The sequence below is a fragment of the Ochotona princeps genome, chromosome 10 (assembly GCF_030435755.1).
Source record: "Ochotona princeps isolate mOchPri1 chromosome 10, mOchPri1.hap1, whole genome shotgun sequence".
NCBI classification, from domain to species: domain Eukaryota; kingdom Metazoa; phylum Chordata; class Mammalia; order Lagomorpha; family Ochotonidae; genus Ochotona; species Ochotona princeps.
This window is the reverse complement of record NC_080841.1, coordinates 12,561,256-12,579,514: the sequence shown is the minus strand read 5'-3', so window position 1 is coordinate 12,579,514 and position 18,259 is coordinate 12,561,256. Positions and strand designations below refer to the sequence as shown.

The window sequence follows — 18,259 nt, the reverse complement described above, 5'->3', positions numbered from 1 at the left end:
ACCAATCCTTGTCAACCTCACAGTGTAAGTGGATCAGCACACAGAGAACCTCTCCCTCTCTCTGTAACTCAGCCTTTCTTTAAAAAATTCCAGCATGCTATTTTGTGGATATGAAAAACTGATGGAAAGGTTCTAAGGAAAGCAAAATCCACAGGATAGTTACCATGATATTGAAGGAGAACCAAATGGGAACAGTGACTGTCTGACTTCAGGACTCAAGACAGCATGGTATTGGGAGAAGAAGAGATAAGTAGGCCAGGGGAACAGAAGACAGCCAAAAAGAGTCAAAGGATCTGACAAGGGAGGAAAGGTAATATGATACAGCCGAGATGGTCTTTCAACAAGTGGTGCTGAAAAAATCTGAGAGAGAAGATAGACAAAAGCTTTATACACTTCACAAAAAATAACTCAAAATGGATCACATAACTAAATGGAAAATGAAAAGCTATCCAATTCAATGAGAAAATCTGGTGCCAGTATCACACAGCAAATTAAGCCTGGGAAAGCAGCACAGGCAGGCCCAAGTGCTTGGGCCCTCAGTGAACACATGGAAGGCCTAGAACACGCTCCCAGCTACTGGCTTCAGTCTGACACAGCCTTGACCGATGAGGCCATTTGGGGGCGTGAACAATCAGATGGAAAACTTCTTTTCTGTTTCTTCCTCTCTCTATATAACTCTGACATTCAAATAAATAAAAGAATTAACAAACTGGACTTCAATAAAAAAATTTTTTTTCTCCCATGACACTGTCATGAGAATGAAACAAGCCACAAACAAAATTATGCAAAAGGCATGTTTAACAAAGGATTGTTATTCGAAATGTATCAAAATAAGCAAGCAAGCAAAAAAAAAAAAAAAAAAAACCAAACCGTTACAATTCAACAATATACAATTAACTTGATTTAGGGTCCAGCATGGTAGCCTAGTGGCTAAAGTCCTCGCCTCATACGCAGCAGGATCCCATGTGGGCGCCAGTTCTATCCCAGTGGACCTGCTTGCCATCCAGCTCCCTGCTTGTGGCCTGGGAAAGCAGTCGAGGATGGACCAAAGCCTTGGGATCCTGCACCCATGTGGAAAACCCAGAAGCAGTCCCAGGCTCCTGGCTTTGGAATGGAACAGCTCTAACTGTTGCAGCTACTTGGGGAGTGAATCATCGGAAAGAAGATCTTCCTCCCTGTCTCTCCTTCTCTCTGTATATCTAACTTTGCAATTAAAAAAAATAAGCAAATCTTAAAAAACAAAAAACATTTACCTTGCTTTAGAAACAGATCAAAGATCTCAAACACATCTCATCTAAGAAGAATACATAGATAATAAATAAGCACATAGGCTTTTTTAAAGACTTATTTTCTTTTTATTTGAAAGGCAGATTTACAGAGAGAAGGAGAAACAGAGAAATATCTTTTATCTGCTTGTTCACTTCCCAAATGGTAGCAATGGCCAGAGTTGGCCAATCTGAAGCCAAGAGCTTCTTCCAAATTTCCCACATGAGTGCAGGGGCCAAAGACTTAGGCCGTTCTGTGCTGCTTTCCCAAGCCACAAGCTGGGTGCTAGATAGAAAGTGAGGCAGCTGGGACATGAACTGGCACCCCTACGGGATGCCAGGGGCTTACAGGTGAAGAGTTAGCTTAATTAGTCACTGCATGAGTTCCAACAAATAAGCACTTGAAAAGATGATCTGAATTAAATGCTACTAGGGAAATGCAAATTAAATTGAAATACCATTACATATCCATTTGATCAGAACATAACATCAAGAGTGGAATATAAAATAATATAGCCATGTTGCAAAATAGCTTGGTGATTTCTTTTTTTTTTTTTAAAGATTTATTCATTTTATTACAGCCAGATATACACAGAGAAGGAGAGACAGAGAGGAAGATCTTCCGTCCGATGATTCACTCCCCGAGTAAGCCGCAACGGCCAGTGTTATGCCGATCCGAAGCCGGGAACCAGGAACCTCTTCCAGGTCTCCCACGCGGGCGCAGGGTCCCAATGCATTGGGCCGTCCTCGACTGCTTTCCCAGGCCACAAGCAGGGAGCTGGATGGGAAGTGGAGCTGCCGGGATTAGAACCGGCGCCCATATGGGATCCCGGGGCTTTCAAGGCGAGGACTTTAGCCGCTAGGCCACGCTGCCGGGCCCATAGCTTGGTGATTTCTTAAAAAAAAGCCAAAAAAAACAAAACAAACAAACAAAAAAAAACCAAAGAGACTTACCACATGACCTAGCAATTGTATTTCTTGGAATTTCCCACAGGAACTAAAAGCTTATGTATGGCCCAACACTGTCAAGTCACCACCTGCTTTGCCAGTATTCCATCCGGTTCATGACCCAGTCATTTCATTTTTGATTCTGCTCCCTGCTAATGCATCTAAGAACAGCAGAAGATGACCTGATGGTTTGAGCTACTGTCAGACACAGATAAAGCTCTTAACACCTGGCTTTAGCCTGGGGCAGTGACAGCCACTGAGGCTATCTGCGGAGTGAATCCAATAGATGGCAGATCTGTGTCTCGCCCACTCGCAAACTCCAACTTTCAAAACAAATAAATCTTACAAAAAAGGAAAACTTACATCCACATAAAAATAAACACACAGATCTTACAGCAGACCTATTTGTAACTACCAAAATGTAGAAGCAATCAAGATATCTTCCTGGGCCTGGTGTGATATCATAATGGTTAAAAACCTCGCCTTGAATGTGCTGGGATCCAATATAGGCGCCAGTTCAAATCCGGCAGCTCCACTTCCCATCCAGCTCCCTGCTTGTGGCCTGGGAAAGCAGTCAAGGACGGCCCAAAGCTTTGGGACCCTGCACCTGCGTGGGAGACCTGGAAGGAAGTTCCTGGCTCCTGGCTTCAGATTGGCGCAGCAGGGCCATTACGACCCTTGGGGAGTGAATCATCGGACGGAAGATCTTCCTCTCTGTCTCTCTTCCTCTCTGTATACCTGCCTCTCCAATAAAATAAATAAATCTTCCTTTCAGTAAATGAATAGATAAGCTGTAGTATATCCATATAACGTAACATTATTTAGTAGTATAAAGAAATGAGCTATTAAGCCATGAAAAAAAATGGTAGAAACTTAAATGAGAATTAAGTAAAAGAAGAGGAAGTGAAAAGGTTACAATCTCTATGACAGCACTTGTATTACAATCAAAAGGGCAGAAGTAACAGTGATGAGTGCTTGTCAGGGCTCAGAGGAGGAAGCAAGCACAGGCAGAGGATTTTCAGGATAGTGATATATACTGTAATGAAGAATACATGCTGTGAAACAACAACCCAGGGCTTGGCACAACAGCTCAACTCTTCAAGTGCAGGGATGCCATATGGGTGTCAGTTCCTGTCCCAGCGGCTCCACTTCCCTTCCAGCTCCCTGCTTGTGACCTGAGAAGGCAGCGGCACATGGCCAAAAAGCCTTGGGCCTGACCCCTGGCTTTGGATCAGCTCAACTCTGGCAGTTGCAGCTGCTTGGGGAGTGAACCAGTGCACTGCAGATCTTTGTCTCTGTAAATCTGCCTTTGCAATGAAAACAAATTGATCTTAAAAAGCAACACCACCACGAAAAGTACCCCAACATTCCCCGTTTAGGTTACCTGCACTCCGATCTGAGCATGTACTATCTTTCTTTCAATAAATCCTACTTTTCTATTCTATGAAAAAGAAAGGAAGGAACTGAGGTCTCTATCCCTTAGCATGTAGTTTCTGTCTTTACAAGTAAGTTCCTTACTAAAGATCAACTTACCAAAGTAAGGGAGTGCTGCAAGAGTCAGGCTGGACCTGCAGAACTCTGGACTAAAAGGCTAAGAAATACAGTTACCTCCAAGGCTGACACCCTACTGCTAGACTCTACTCTGAAATGGTGTGCAGGAACTTCAGGACCTCATTAAATAAAGCAATAACCAACCTACCAGTGACTCCCAGATGGGCTGGAACCCCTTTTGCCATCACAGCATCTCCAGAAGAACACACTGGAAAGTCACTACCTTCTTTCACTCCTCCAGCGTCAGAAATCCACGGCTACATGTTCAGGGTGAGCAGACGCAGTTCTGGGGATTCTGTAATAATCCCTCCTAACAGATCTGGGTGTTGTACAACATTATACATTTCTCCTAATCCACAGAATAAAACACGGAAATAAGGATGTATTGATGTAGGTTCACCAACTGGAAGGAGCAGGCCATTGTGGCGCGTATGGCTGATACTGGAGGATGGGGGGCATCCATGTATGGGCTTTGGGGTATACAGGAAATCTTGGCTTTCTTTTCAATTTTGTTGTAAACCTCAAAGTCCCAAAAGAGAAAAAGTAGATATTAACACTTGCCAGTGAGAAGCACTGTGAGTGGTGAACAGAAAGCTGCACTGGGAAGGAGATGTACTGACAATTATGGAGTAGCAGGAAGTATCTCTGCCATACTGGAACAGCTTTGCATCCTTTTTTCTTTCTCCCCAGATATTTATTTTTATCTGTTTGAAAGATTGCGGTTGGGGGAAGTTTCCACCCTTGTGCTCCTTCCCTTGACATCTGTAACAGCCACAGCTGAGTCAGGTTGCCAGACGTCTGGCTCTCTTGCCAGGTTGCCCACTTAGGTGGCAGAAGGGTAAATACTTGAGCCATCATGTACTGCCTCTCAAGATGCACAAGCAGGAAGGCAGATCCGAAGCAGAGCAGTCAGGACTCAAACCAGCTTAGCCTGTTGTGCTACATTACCTGCCCCTGGTTCTTGATGATTTAGACAGCTACATTAGTCTACACATGCTGAAACTCCACAGAACTATATACACATAAATAACTGCATGCCAAACTTTTAAAATCTGAGCAATAAAATATCCTATGTAAACATTTATAATTTGGACCCATTCTAGAAGGTCTGTACAATATATCACAATGCCTGAATCGGAGTACCAGTTCCACAACCAATTCTAGCCTCCCATTAATGCATACCCTGGGAAGTACAAGTGATGGCTCAAGTAGCTGGGGCCCTGCTACCCATGCGGGAGACATGGATTGAGTTTCTGGCTTTAGACTGCTTTACAGGGGATGGAACTCCCACAGTCTGTCTCTCTCTCTCTTTGTATCTCTCTCTCTCTCTGCCTCACAACAAAATAGATCAATCTCAAGAATATGTCCAAACAAGGAAAAAAAAATTAATCTATGTGAAATTATAAAATTGGCAAACTAATTCACACGGACAAAAATAAATTTAAGGGCTACAGAGGATGGTGTAGAGGGACTAACCACAAAGAGGTACAAGGGCATTCTGTTTGAAAGTCAGAGAAACAGGAGAGATGTGTTCCATTCACCAGCTCCTTCCTAAAATGCCTGTAGCAGCTGGGGCTGGGCTGAACCCAAGCCAGGAGCCTGGAGCCCAATCAATGTCTTCCACGGCTGGCCGGGGTGCACAGCAGGAAGCTGGATAGGAAGCCAAGCCAAAATACGAACCCTGGCACTCATGCTGTGAGATGCTGGCATATCAAGTAGTGTCTTACCGTTTATCCCAAATACCAGAGGGGAAGTTCTCAAGGTGATAATATTCTCTATATTGATTGGAATGGTATTGCAGAGTATATATATTTTTCAAAACTCAAAGTACTCTAAATATATCTTTTTTCATACAAATTATACTTTAATAAATTTGATCTTTAAAAAGATTAATCAATGTCAAATGATTTCACTAGCTTTATCTTTTTCACTAAAAACTTTGACTAATACTTGATTTCTTACCAAAGTATCAAATGTCTAAGAGATATGAGGATGTGTTGTTATTACAGACAGCATCACATAGCCACTGTGTGACCACAATACTGGTCTACAGAACTGCTTACTGCATACTAAATAAAATCTTTTTTCCCCAAAAGATTTATTTATTTTTATTGGAAAGTCAAATATACACAGAGGAATAGACATAGAGGAAGATCTTCCGCCCACTGATTCACCCTCCAAGTGGCTGCAATGGCCGGAGCTGTACCTATCCAAAACCAGGAGCCAGGAGCCTCTTCTGAGTATCCCATGGGCAGGTGCAGGGTCCCAAGGCTTTTGGCCATCCTTGACTGCTTTCCCATGCCACAATCAGGAAGCTGGATGAGAAGTGGAGCAGCCAGGACACAAACCAGTGCCCATATGGGATCCCAGCATGTGCAAAGTGAGGACTTTAGCTGCTAGGCTACCGTGCCAGGCCCATAAATAAAATCTAATCTGTGAACTTTAGTGTAATCAATTATTGTTATGCTTTCTCCAATGTTCTATCAATTAAAGATTTAAGAAATTAATTTAGGAGATTTCTGTAATACTGCCTTTAATGTGCCTGGCCTGACTCATTAAGGATGGAGTTGTTAATAGCACTAAAGACATGCAAGGGGAAAAAAAAAAATCAACAGTATCCACCAAGATCATAAAATATGGGTTTTAAGAAATCCACATCGTTATCTGCCGAGATGTTTAAGCCTGAAACACCATTGAAGAGTTCTCGTTCACCTAGAGCTTCTTTCACTCCTCCTTTCTGGAAAAACTGGGAGACATTCCTGCAGTCCCGGAATAGGAATTCCAAGCCATGAGGATGGGTTGGCTCTACCGACTGACTGACGTCAATCAATCAGACCTTCCCGGCATGCCACAGCATGTTGTACTCGCTGAAGTCAGCATGGACAAGAGTGCACTCATTATACAGCTGCTGCATCAAATGAAGAGTTTGGTAATAAGCATCTTTCAATTCTTCACTACTGAGCTTTACTTCTTTTAATTTAGGGGCTGGAACTTGATCTTGGCCAATAAAAGACATAACTAAAATGTGCTTCTTGAGCAGTACAACTGTTGGACAAGGAATTCCAGCTCTCTGCATTCTGGTGAGATTGTGCATTTCTTTTTCTGCCCACATGCAGATTATCTTACGTGGATTTAGTTTACTGAAGCTATCTTTAAACCTGAAATCATCTTTAATATATTTGTCATGATTATTAAATTCATTAAGGGGTTGTTTTAAATACCTTGATGGCACATTCTGTGGGTATAGTTTTACAATCTTCCTTCTCTTCCTCCATGCTCCCGCCATAGGCATGGAAGACAACAGATTCCTTTCCTGTACTAATACAGCCAGTGATTGCCTCCAACATTCCAGAGTTGATCATTTTATATATAAGTAGACATGTCTTAGGATCAACTGCTTTTTCCGCGGTAGAATGCTCCTTCTTTTCATGCACGTGGGCGCTCCGGCGCTCCTCAGAGTAGGCATGCTGTTTCAGGGCATTGAAAACGTGGTTAGATAGTTTCAAATCCATTCCAATTCCATCTCCAACCTGAAAGCCAGGCGCAAAATTTTCCATCTTGCTGTGTTCTTTCTCCCACACACAACCTCATCGTGTTTAGTAGTGATGCCTTTTCCTTTTCCAATAAAGCCCTTTTTGGGAGTGGGAACTGGTTTTGCTGGTCTGTAGGGATCATCACGCATGTCCTGCCATTCAACCTCGTCTTCAGAGCTGTCACTGTCTTCATAAGGATGCACTTTTCGATAATTTTCAAAAGAGACAGAAACTTTGCTATCTCCATTGAACTTCTTTTCTTCATGCCTCAGCTGTGCGTCATATTCTCTGTCAAATTCTATCTGTAGCATCTGTAGCATTAGATCACTGGAGGTGTCAACATTTTCTCCAGAGACAAATGGTCCATCAGCAGCAGCAACTTCAGGAAAAGCAGCAGCTTCTTCTTCTAACTGCAGTTCTTTAGCCAGCTGTTTGCTCATGACGTCAGCCAAAGAACAGGATGCTGTATTTTGAGGTGTGGCCCATGGACACTTGCTGGAGCCCCAGGCTGCTGCTGGCCCTGGCTCAGGCGATGCCACTCCAACAGGATCCATGGGAGAAGGCTGCGACGAGAACAGAGCAGAGAGGCGGCAGGGTGGGAAGCAGGCTCTGTCGAGGAGACAGATGTGACTTGTGGCCGGTGCCGGAGCTAAGGCGACAGATGGCAGCGGTGGCCGCCACATTCGGCAAAATATGGGTTTTAAGAAGAGCGTACTGAAGTAGATGATTATGGTCAACAAATTAACAATTAAGCGCAAAACATAAGTACCTTCCAAACCACAGTGACCCAGACAAAATATATTTTTATGAGTTTATTTATGGCACCTCAAGCTGACTGACCACCACTCAACATGATTATTGCTACATAATGCCAACAATGTAAAATGATCAGCTAAGCTCTTCTATTTACAAATCATTATGACATTCCTAGTATATTGTAACCAGTCACATATGTTGTATTTCAAAGTATGCTTGTGTTTCATAGTTTTACAGATCTGAAAGTTTTCCAGGCTTATTTGGTCCTGAGCCAAAAAACTTTATTTCAAACCTCAAAAATCTAAAGCAAGTTATATAAAATATATTTTATGCAAAATTCACTATCAGGGGGCCCGGCGGCGTGGCATAACGGCTAAAGTCCTCGCCTTGAAAGCCCCAGGATCCCATATGGGCGCCGGTTCTAATCCCAGCAGCTCCACTTCCCATCCAGCTCCCTGCTTGTGGCCTGGGAAAGCAGTCGAGGACGGCCCAATGCATTGGGACCCTGCACCCGCGTGGGAGACCTGGAAGAGGTTCCTGGTTCCCGGCTTCGGATCGGCGCGCGTCAGCCTGTTGCAGCTCACTTGGGGAGTGAATCACTGGATGGAAGATCTTCCTCTCTGTCTCTCCTTCTCTGTGTATATCTGGCTGTAATAAAAATGAATAAATCTTTAAAAAAAAATTCACTATCAGGAAAGTACTAGCATATGTGTGTGTGTGTGTGTATATATATATATATATATATATATATATATATATATATATATATATTCTGAAATGAAGTCAGCAAATTTTTTGGTGTATATTAAAAATATGCCTGCCAGCACTAAATTTATCAGTAGGAAAAAAAGTTGAACCACACAATGCTGTGACCCAGTCCTGTTTCCTTAATTATCTCTGGCAACTAGTCAGGCTTCATTTCCTATGTACTGTGCATGAAAAGGAGAAAAAGGAGATCTTGGTATTTCCCTAGCCATCCCAGATTTCCATTAAGGATAAAGATGATTCCTAGTTTAAGAAAAGTAACAGGTTTCACAAGAATTGAATATAGCTTTGGCAGGCACTCAAAACAGAAAAGAAGTATAAACACCCATCTTCCAACCTATGAATATCTAGAAGTCAGGCGCTGCCTTCCAGATCCATGCTGTAGACAGGAATGCCCAGAGGTATAAAGGCGAGACCTACAAAGAGTACCTGGCTCCAGTCTGGCCCAGTCCCTGGCAGGCAGACAGCTGTGGCTGTACAGGTGGAAGATCAAACTTCAGCTAAGCCATAGGCTCATTGCCTACACCATCCAGATGCTGACCAGTGCCCAGAAAGCTACTGCTGTGAGGGAAAAAGCTGGGAGTTACTTCACTAGGAAACTGGCAGGAAGATGCATGTTTGCTTGAAAACAGTTTGAATATATGGGCCGGTGCGCTACATCAGATGCTTGTCAGCTGAAGCAGGTATTTTCCTTGCCCCAAATTAAGAAAATATGAGTTGTGATAATTTTGAAGAAACACATCTACTCATAATAAAGGTCTCAACTATTCAACCTGTTGACAAAAATATAAAACGATTAAAAAGCTGTCAAGGCGTACGCATTTGCACTAGTGGTAAGACACCCATGTCCCTTTAGAGTGTATGGGTTCAATGCCTGGTGCTGGCTCCCAGTCTCAGCTTCCTGCCAGTGCAGACCAAGAGAGGCAGCAGTGATGGCTCAAGTTACTGGGTCCTTGCACTCATATGGGAGAGCTGCACTGAGTTCCCAGCTCCTGGCTCAAGACTAACCTAGCCGCTGGCTGGCAGCCAGTGATGGAATGCTTGAGTTCCTGCCACTCCTGTCAGACTGAGCTGGCTCTAGGATCCAGTCTGGCCCAGTCCAAGTTGTTGCAAACATTTGGAGAGTGCACTGGTAAATGGGTGCTCTTTTTCTCCCTGCCTGTAAAAACAACAAAAAGCCTATCACATTTTAACTCTTAGTATGGATGTTGCAAATAGTTGACAAGTATTGCCAGTTTAAAATTGCACCATTAGGGCCCGGCGGCGTGGCCTTGTGGGTAAAGTCTTCACCTTGAACGCCCCGGGATCCCATATGGGCGCTGGTTCTAATCCCGGCAGCTCCACTTCCCATCCAGTTCCCTGCCTGTGGCCTGGGAAAGCAGTTGAGGACAGCCCAAGGCTTTGGGACCTTGCACCCGCGTGGGAGACCCGGAAGAGGTTCCTGGTTCCCAGCTTCGGATCGGCGCGCACCAACCGTTGCGGCTCACTTCGGGAGTGAATCACTGGATGGAAGATCTTCCTCTCTGTCTCTCCTCCTCTCTTTATATCTGACTTTGTAATAAAATAAATAAATCTTTTTTTTTTTTTTTTTTTAAAGATTTTATTCATTTTATTACAGCCAGATATACACAGAGGAGGAGAGACAGAGAGGAAGATCTTCCGTCCGATGATTCACTCCCCAAGTGAGCCGCAATGGGCCGGTGCGCGCCAATCCGATGCCGGGAACCTGGAACCTCTTCCGGGTCTCCCACGCGGGTGCAGTGTCCCAAAGCATTGGGCTGTCCTCGACTGCTTTCCCAGGCCACAAGCAGGGAGCTGGATGGGAAGTGGAGCTGCCGGGATTAGAACCGGCGCCCATATGGGATCCCGGGGCTTTCAAGGCGAGGACTTTAGCCGCTAGACCACGCCGCCGGGCCCAAAATAAATAAATCTTTAAAAAAAATAAAATTGCACCATTATAATTTTGGTAGACAATCTCATATGTCATTTAACAAAAGAAAAACAAAAAATTAATTTTCCTTGCATATTCAGGCTTTCTCCAGCAATATTCTTGTAATTCTTTAGTCACATGGATAGCAAAGGTATGAAATAAAGACAATTAAAGGTGGGAAGAAAAGATTTATTTACAGAAAAGTGGTAATGAACAGAATTGCAATTACAAGATGTCAAACTATCCAAAGATTTTCCGAACTATCTGCCTCATCAATTAAAAGCAAGGGCCTGGTGTGGTGGCTAAACTGTTGCCTGAACGCATTGCAATCACGTATGTGCACTACTTCATGTCCCGCCTGCTCCACTTCCCATCCAGCTCCCTGCGTGCGCCCTGGGAAAGCAGTAGAGAACGGCTCCTGGCTTTGGATCGGCTCGGCTTCAGCTGTTGCGGCTACTTGGCCACTGAGTCATGGATAGAAGATCTTTCTGCTTCCCCTCCTCTCTGTATATCTGACTTTCAAAAAAGTAAAATAAATCTTTAAAAAAAAAATTGGTGGGTATTTTCCACAGCCATCCATTTCACTGGCACAGTAATTCAGCAGGGCATCTTTGCAGTGGTGCTGAATCATTGCAGACTCATTCCTGGCAGCGTGTGCCTAGTGCTATACCTGGGCTCTCACTGTGCCTCATAACAAAGGGGCTCAATCCATAACCTGCCACAATGCCTCCACGCAAGGCTGTTTGGTCTTCAGAAAGTCTTCGTGTCTAGCACTGAATTGGCTCCGTAATGGAAGAACTCCACTGGGCGTCTATTTCCAGAACATAAGTTTTCATCTGTACTGAGGAATAACTCTGGCAAGTAATCTTTATTCACAAGCAGCTTACCTAGAATTTCTAAAAATGTTTCCGCTGTCTTCACATCAGCACCTACAGACTCACCAGGCACATTATGTAATGAATATCAATACTTGAATCACTTAAACAACCCACAGCTAGCAGTCAATTCAAAATCTTAGCTGAGTCTTGCCTTTTCCTTCAATATTGTTTGCTTTGGCTGTGACTATCATGGTGCTGAAGGGATATGCTACTCTGTCTGTTTTTCAATCTAGGTTATTAGACAGTTCTCCATATTGACTGGCAGGGTCTCCTTCAGCTTTGAAACTACACCTCTGGAGCTGGTGCTGTGACACAGTAAGGTTAAGTTTCCGCCTATACAAGTGTGGACTGGGACTGGACGTACCGAGCCAGGCCAGACTTCAACACCGTCTGGTGTCCTGGAAGACCAGGGTAGAAGGCCAGTCAAGAAAAGCCACTGTTCCTGCTAGTACAGGAGGTGAACTGAGTAGGGCTGGCTCATGGACCCCCTGATATGCACAAAATCTGGCATTGGGAGGAGAGGTTCTGATGGAGGAGTCTGGGCAACTCCTCTGGTAGTACACAGACCTGGCAGGTAAGCGCAACAAACATGATAGGAAACAGCCCAGAACAGGCCATGGAAAGTTACCCACTGGCATACATTTGGCATTGGGTCGGGGGCAGACCAGGCTGAATCAGTTCACACGATCCACTGGCAAATCCGAACACCAGAACAGAGTGTGGGTTGAGCCAGGTTTGGTCGTGACAAAAACCAGTGCACAATATGGAATGCCAAGTTGAGGTCGCCTGTACTGGATGTGACTGCAGCGCCCAATCAGCACGCGTAAGAATCAGGAAAGGAGGGGGCGAAGCTGGCAGGGGGATCACAGGGGGGTTCTCTTACTGGACAGCTACTCCCACTGGGGAGCGTGAGCTGGGATGGGGGCAGACCAGATTAAGCAGGGCTACAACACCTGTGCGCCTCATGTGGACTAGATCAGGGAGGGGTCAGGCTGGGCGGATTATTCCTATTGGTGCAAACAAAATTGGAGTGGGTGAGAGTTGTTTGGGCTTAGCCACAGCATCAGCTGGCAGAAGCTGGCACTGGGGGCTGATTCTGTCAAGTCAAATCACAGAACCACCTGGAGAATGCATAATTCAGGAGTGGGAGAGGCCTGGGAGGGAAATGGTGGGCTCCTCCCTCTTGGGTTACCATTACCACGGGAGGGCACGAAAACTAGGACAGGGGCTGGGGTGGCTAGACAGAGAGGCACCCAACAACATCCGTGAGGGCTGGATAGCGGAGCTGATTAGATGGAACTAAGCTTCAATACCCATTGACATGTACGAGAGCCGAATGGGATGTGGGACAGACTGGACTAGTCTGCTACACATACTGGCAAAACAGAGTAGGGGGCGGGCCTGGTGGGGGTTATTGTGGGGTGCTCTGACTAGGCTGCAGCTCCCTCTGGTTTATGTGAGGGCCGAGTATGTGCTGGGCAGAACCAGGCTGGACTGCAACACCCATTGGTTTCAGTGGAAGTCGGGGCTGAAGGCAGAACCAACCCAGCAATTGCAACCACCAGATGATCGGGGCGATGGCCTATGCCGGGCCCTGTACTTGCTAGTACATACAAGAATCTGGTTTGGGAACACCTCAGACAAAGTTTCTTTGGGGATCTCCCAATCGAACTGCCAGACTCAGAACCCTAACCAAGAAAAGACGGAAGACAGAACAAGTCAATCAACCACCTCAGCTATATGTTGGCAGCGAAATACTGGGCAAATGGAGACTCTATGATGGACTGTCAATCAGTGGATTCTTCAGTGACCTCATCGTGCTTGGAGTAGCAAGATTGGCAGCGATTCATAACTGGTGAACTACCGGGACCACCTGAGCAGGAATCTCAGAGCATGCCCTACATCCAGGACCTGGGGTGGGTGGGAGGCTGGGTTGCGCTACTCCCTCAATACCCTCTTTACCTCAGATACATGAAAACAATATGGAAACAATATGGAAATAATTATCTTACCCATTTTCCTGTAGCCCTTGAACCTTTTTATCCTAATTAACTATGTAAAGATTGTCAAAAATACAATAAAAAAAAAAAAGTTTCTGCCTATGATGCTGATATCCCATACAGGCACCAGCCTGGTCGCTCCACTCCCAATCCAGTTCCTTGTTAAAAGCCTGGGAAAGCAGTGGAAGATGGCCCAAGTCTGTGGGTACCTGCATCCATGTGAGAGACCTAGAGTAAGTTGCAGGCTCCTGGCTCAGTCTGGTTGTTCCGGCCGTTTGGAGAATAAACGAGTGGATGGAAATTCTCTGCCTCTCTGAAAGTCTGCCTCTCAAATAAAGATAAATAAATCCTGAAATAGTTTTAAAGGGGGCCAGCCCCATGGCACAGAAGGCTAAGCTTCTTTTGAGGCACTAGCATCCCCTATGGATGCCACTCATGTTCTGGCTGCTCCACTTCTCAACCATCCTGCTTCTGGCTTGGGAGAGCATTCAGGGAAAGCAGTGGAGAATGTCTCAAGTCCTTGGGACCCTACTTTCCAATGGGAGACCCAGGAGGAAGCTCCTGGCTTCAGATCAGCTCATTTCTGGCTCTTCTGGCTATCTGAGAAGTGAACCAGCAGGGAGACTCCGCTCTCTGCCTCTCTTTCCTCTCCTTCTCTCTATTCCTTTCAAACAAAAAATTTTTTAAATCTTAAAAACAATTTTTAAGTGAAAAGAATTATTTATCTTTAGCTAACTCTGTCTTCATCTTGGAGGGGGAAAATGTCAGTGGGTGGCTTTGTCTTTAATGTTTAGACATAGTTCTCTTAATAGTAAGCAAAATTCTACTCAGTTGGATTAATTTTGGTATTTCAAGCACTAACTGGGACTTCCTATGGGACTATGCAGCAGTTACAGCGTGTAGCAAGTAGCTGAAGAACCAAGCCCAGGAAGCACTGGAAGGAGCAGGTCTAGACCTCAGCATCGGGAAGTCACGGGCTTCTCCCCAGAGCACTGGCTCTCTAAGAAAGGGTTCTCCCTCACTCAGATTTTCGGATTCTCGGCAAACAATCTAAACAGCCCACCTGGTTTGTCACAGCTTGGCCCTCAGACCAATTCACAAATGGCCAAGAGCAGATTTGGAATTGTAGATGGCAGCTCTGAGGAAGTAACTGTTCACCATCCCAATCTGTCTAAAACAGCTCTATGATCAGAAACTAACATTCTATTTATTGATCCCTACGTACTAGTCATAATAATTAGTTCAATATAAAAAGCAGTAAAGTGTTATCAAGAAAGAACATGGGGCCAGTGCCATGGCGTAGTAAGTATAGCTTCTGCCTGTGTCTCTGGCGTCCCAAATGGGCACCAGTTTGCAACCTGTCTGCTCCATTTCTGTCCCAGCTCTCTCTAACGCACATGGGAAAGCAGCTGAGGAGGGCACAAGTGTTTGGGAACCTGCACCCATGTTAGAGACCTGCAGGAAGTCCTTGCCCCTGGCTAAGACACCAGCTGTTGTAGCCCTCACAGCCCTGTGGGGAGAAGATCGATCTCTTTGTAACTCGGCCTTTCAAATAAATAATCTTTAAAACCAGATCAATGATAACATGAATTCTCCTTAAGAATAAGATTTTAATAAACTGAACATCATAATCACTTTTATTTCACATAACATTCAGTTATTATGTCCTATTTGTCTAAACTAATATTGTGAAAATGAATCCCTGAGTACATTTTTTTCACTAAATTTGCAAAGCAAATCTATTTTGTAAAGCTACATCTTCTTATTTCAACCATCACCAAATGATGTATCTCCTGTGTGAGAAGAGTGCCTTACCCCGGCGACCCAAACAGTTCCCTCTTCTCCCTCGGCCCCCATTTCTGAGATCCCCACCCTCCTTCCCTCTGACATCTTCTCCTTCAGGGATGCACACCCTCTTCCTGTTTTGACAGTTTACGCTGATACTCTCTGCTGGTCTCCCAGAACCAAGGCTGGCTATTTGCCTACAGGACAAGAAAAGAATCTGCGATTTATCTCTGCTCTGTCAATAACTGGTCTAGCCTAGGCTCATGATCTACTATGTCTTTTTTCTTCACCACTTTCATAGGAACTGGGCAAGTATACATTAAATTTATCCATTCACAAACTTTCCTTAACTCATCAAAACAAGATAAGAGAGCCCAGAGCAGTAGTTTAGTGGCTAAAAGTTCTTGCTCCTCGTAAGCACCAGGATCCTATATGGGCACCGGTTCACGTCCTGGTGGACCTACTTCCCATCCAGCTCCCTGCTGGTGGCCTGGGAAAGCAGTAGAGGATGGCCCAAAGCCTTGGAACCCTGCACCTTTGTGGGAGACCTGGAAGAGGCTCCTGGCTCCTGGCTTTGAACCGGCTCAGTTCCTTCCATTGCAGTCAGTTGGGGAGTGAATCAACGGGTGGAAGATCTTCTCTGTCTCTCCTCCTCTGTAAATCTGAATTTCCAATAAAAATAAATTTTTAAAATAATTCTTAAAAAAAAAAAACACAAGAAAATAAGAAGTAAAACAACCAAAATATATAAAACAAAACAAACAAACAAAAAACAATTGCCCTATTTGTTTTGTTAAAAAAAAAATAACAACAGGGCCCGGAGCCTCTTCTAGAGTAGAAGTTAACGTCTTTACCTTGAATGAGCCAGAATCCCATGTGGGTGCCAGTTCATGTCCCAGCAACCCCACTTCCCTTCCCATTTCTTGCTTGTGGGGGGTGGTCGAGGACAGCCCAAGGCTTTGGGATCTTGCACCCACGTGGGAGACCTGGCAGAGGCTCCTGGCTTCTGATCAGCTTGGCTCCAGCCGTTGTGGCCGCTTGGGGAGTGAACCAGTGGACGGAAGATCTTCCTCTCTGTCTCTTCTCCTCTCTGTATATCTGTCTTTCCAATAAAAATAAAGAAATCTTTAAAAACAAAACGAAACAAAAATAACAATAATGCATCCATGCTTTACATTCTGCTAATCAGTTTATAAATAGCAAAGTATTAATTTGTGTTACTAAGAGTAGGAGAGGTATGTGTATGTATAATAAACATGGGCTTTGGAGTCAGAAGGCAATAACTTAAATCCTAGCATCATCATTTGTTGCTTGTTTGTCTTTCGCCAATTAGCTCACCCTTTGGGTTGAGTTTTAGATCAGTTTCCTTGACTGTAAAATAGGAATACTATCACCTAGACCACACAAAAATTGACATTTATGAAGAACACCTGATTTTGCTCCTCCCTTACGAAACACCCACAGATGTGCACCTTCAGGCCCAACCCATTTCCACATTGCAGCTCTTTCAATCTTACCTGGCCTCTCACCTAACATCTTCCAAGAGTATCTTTAGGGCAGAGGTGATATACCAGACCACCAATGAATAGCACACAAACACTGATTAAGACTCTACTAAATAGCTGCATATTCATCACTCCTCATGGTAAGTATACAACATTAACTAAAGCACTGAATATTCCACAAAACGTGTATCAGTCTTACTTCAGTTCTCTGCACACAGGGACCCACTTTCACTTTGATATAATTATCTTTTTCAACAGGTACTAAAAGGAAAAAAAGAACTTGGAATAAATATTGCTTATATCTCTCATCAAAAGAAAAAAGCTTAGAAATGTCAGCTCAAGGTTAAGCTGAAAAAGCTTTTCCCTTTTTAGAACCATGATTATTTTGAACATGCTTAAAATGTATCGGGAAGAATACAGGATAGGGGCCCGGCGGCGTGGCCTAGCGGCTGAAGTCCTCGCCTTGAAAGCCCTGGGATCCCATGTGGGCGCCGGTTCTAATCCCGGCAGCTCCACTTCCCATCCAGCTCCCTGCTTGTGGCCTGGGAAAGCAGTTGAGGACGGCCCAATGCATTGGGACACTGCACCCACGTGGGAGACCTGGAAGAGGTTCCAAGTTCCCGGCTTCGGATCGGTGCGCATCGGCCCGTGCGGCTCACTTGGGGAGTGAATCATCGGACGGAAGATCTTCCTCTCTGTCTCTCCTCTGTGTATATCTGGATGTAATAAAATGAATAAATCTTAAAAAAAAAAATACAGGATAGGAAGGGAATTGTTAAAAGATTTATTTAATTTTTTAATTGGAAAGTCAGATTTGCGGAAAGAAAGAGACAAAGATCTTATATCCACTGGTTCACTCCCCAAGTGGCCACAATGGCAGGAGCTGAGCCAATCCAAACCCAGGAGACAGGAGCTTCTTCTGCATCTCCCGTGCGAGTGCAGGGTCCCAAAGCTTTGGGTTGTCCTTGACTGCTTTCTCAGGCCACAAGCTGGGAGCTGGATGGGAAGGAAGTGGAGCAGTAGAGATTAGAACCAGTGCCCATATGGGATCCTGGAACATGCAAGGTGAGGACTTTAACCAGTAGGGTACTGCACTGGGCCCAGAACAGAATATTTTTTTTCATTTTACTTTATTTATTTATTTATTTTTAAATAATCTTACTTAGTTACTTAGGGTACAAAAAGCCAAGGGTTACAGGAAAGTGGGTAAGACCATTGTTTTCATACTAGTATCACCATTTCCCCCCCCCCCCGTATCTGGGATCAGGGGAGAAATAAAGGGAAAAGCCCCACCTAGTCTCCCACCCATCCCAGGTCCCCATATGAGGTGCGCTCCAAGGATC

General features: G+C 44.6%; 1 protein-coding gene and 1 pseudogene across 2 annotated transcripts in view; both read right to left on the bottom strand.

Annotated features, from left to right (window-relative positions):
- CAMSAP2 (calmodulin regulated spectrin associated protein family member 2) overlaps positions 1-18,259 on the bottom strand; it is a 101,749-nt gene that overhangs the window by 52,296 nt on the left and 31,194 nt on the right. The gene's annotated exons all lie outside the window — the stretch shown is intronic.
- Positions 6,373-7,945, bottom strand: LOC105942304 (serine/threonine-protein kinase RIO3-like; annotated as a pseudogene).